Source organism: Gossypium hirsutum, chromosome A01 (assembly GCF_007990345.1).
Source record: "Gossypium hirsutum isolate 1008001.06 chromosome A01, Gossypium_hirsutum_v2.1, whole genome shotgun sequence".
Classification (NCBI taxonomy): domain Eukaryota; kingdom Viridiplantae; phylum Streptophyta; class Magnoliopsida; order Malvales; family Malvaceae; genus Gossypium; species Gossypium hirsutum.
This window is the reverse complement of record NC_053424.1, coordinates 23,809,244-23,810,739: the sequence shown is the minus strand read 5'-3', so window position 1 is coordinate 23,810,739 and position 1,496 is coordinate 23,809,244. Positions and strand designations below refer to the sequence as shown.

Below are 1,496 nucleotides of genomic sequence, written 5' to 3'. Positions count from 1 at the left end.
TTTCTGATTTCCTTGGCCTCCCCATGAAAAATTTAGGTGATTCCTCCAACCTGCGTTGTAAGTATTGCTATAAGGATTGTTTTGAGATCGAGGATTATTACCCATGTAATTTAACTGCTCGTTCTCCATGTTGTGGCCATAAGGTGGGTATTTTGAATTGCTCAATCCACCTCTATTTGCTTTGCACTGCATTACTGGGTGAACCTGTGAAGAGCTAAGAAAACCATCAATTTTCTTATTCAAGAGTTCTACTTGATTAGAGAGCATGGTGACCGAATCGACGTTATAAACGCCGACTGTTTTCGTTGGCTTTGTCCTCATGACTTGCCACTGATAGTTATTCAGTGACATCTCCTCTATAAATTCATAGGTATCTTCAGGTGTCTTATTATTGATGGTTCCTCTAGTGGCTGCATCAATCATCTGCCGAGTTGAAAGATTTAAGCCATTATGAAACGTTTGAACCTGTAGCCAAAGCGGTAACCTATGGTGAAGGCACCTTCTCAAAAGGTCCTTGTATCTCTCCCATGCATCGTAGAGTGTTTCTAAATCCATCTGCACAAAAGAAGAGATATCATTACGTAATTTAGCTATTTTAGCTGGCGGAAAATATTTTAATAAAAATTTTTCAGTCATTTGTTCCCAAGTAGTGATTGACCCTCGTGGTAACGAGTTCAACCATTGTTTAGCCTTATTCCTTAATGAAAAGGGAAACAACTGAAGGCGGATGGCATAATCAGAAACGCCATTAATTTTAAAGGTATCGTAAAATTCTAGGAAATTTGCCAAGTGAACATTGGGATCCTCGTCCTGCAAACCATCAAACTGAACAAACTATTGTATCATTTGAATTGTGTTAGGTTTCAGTTCAAAATTATTTGCAGCAATAGCAGGTCTAACTATACTTGACTCAGTTCCTGTTAAATTAGGTTTAGCATAATCATACATAGTGCGTGGAGCAGGATTCTGATTTACTGGATCAGCAACAATCGTAGGAGGTAGCAGATTTTCTTGGTTTTCAGCCATCTCTTCAGTTGTGGTTGAAGTATCGTCCTCTTGCTCGTCCTCTATGTATCTTAGGCTTCGCCTTATTTCTCTTCGGTTTCTGCGAACTGTGCGGTCGATCTCACCGGCAAAAAGTAGTGGTCCTGATGGGTTTTTTTCTGGTCATAAACTAGAAAAACCTGTTAGAAGAAAATAAATGAAGAATTAGAAAAGAAAATAAAAATTTAAATTGCAATAAAAGTAAAATGGCTAAAGTAATAAAAATCAAGTGTTCCTAATATCTTAGTTCCCCGGCAACGGTGTAAAAAACTTGATACGTGATATTCGTGACAGGGTTTAAATATTTATAATGAATCGTTCTTGAAACTAACTATTATCATGATGAAGGCAAGAGTACCTATCGAACAGTAGTATAGCTTTAGCAAGACCGGATTATCGAACCCAATAGAACTAAAAATACCAGTATCAACTTTCTTTTTATTATCTAGCCT

General features: G+C 37.4%; 1 non-coding gene across 1 annotated transcript; it reads left to right on the top strand.

Moving 5' to 3' along the window:
* Positions 1–481: 481 nt before the first annotated feature.
* On the top strand, positions 482–588 carry LOC121208351 (small nucleolar RNA R71). Its single transcript, XR_005903333.1, has one exon. It is a non-coding gene; the product is annotated as a small nucleolar RNA R71 (small nucleolar RNA).
* The last annotated feature ends 908 nt before the right edge of the window (positions 589–1,496 follow it).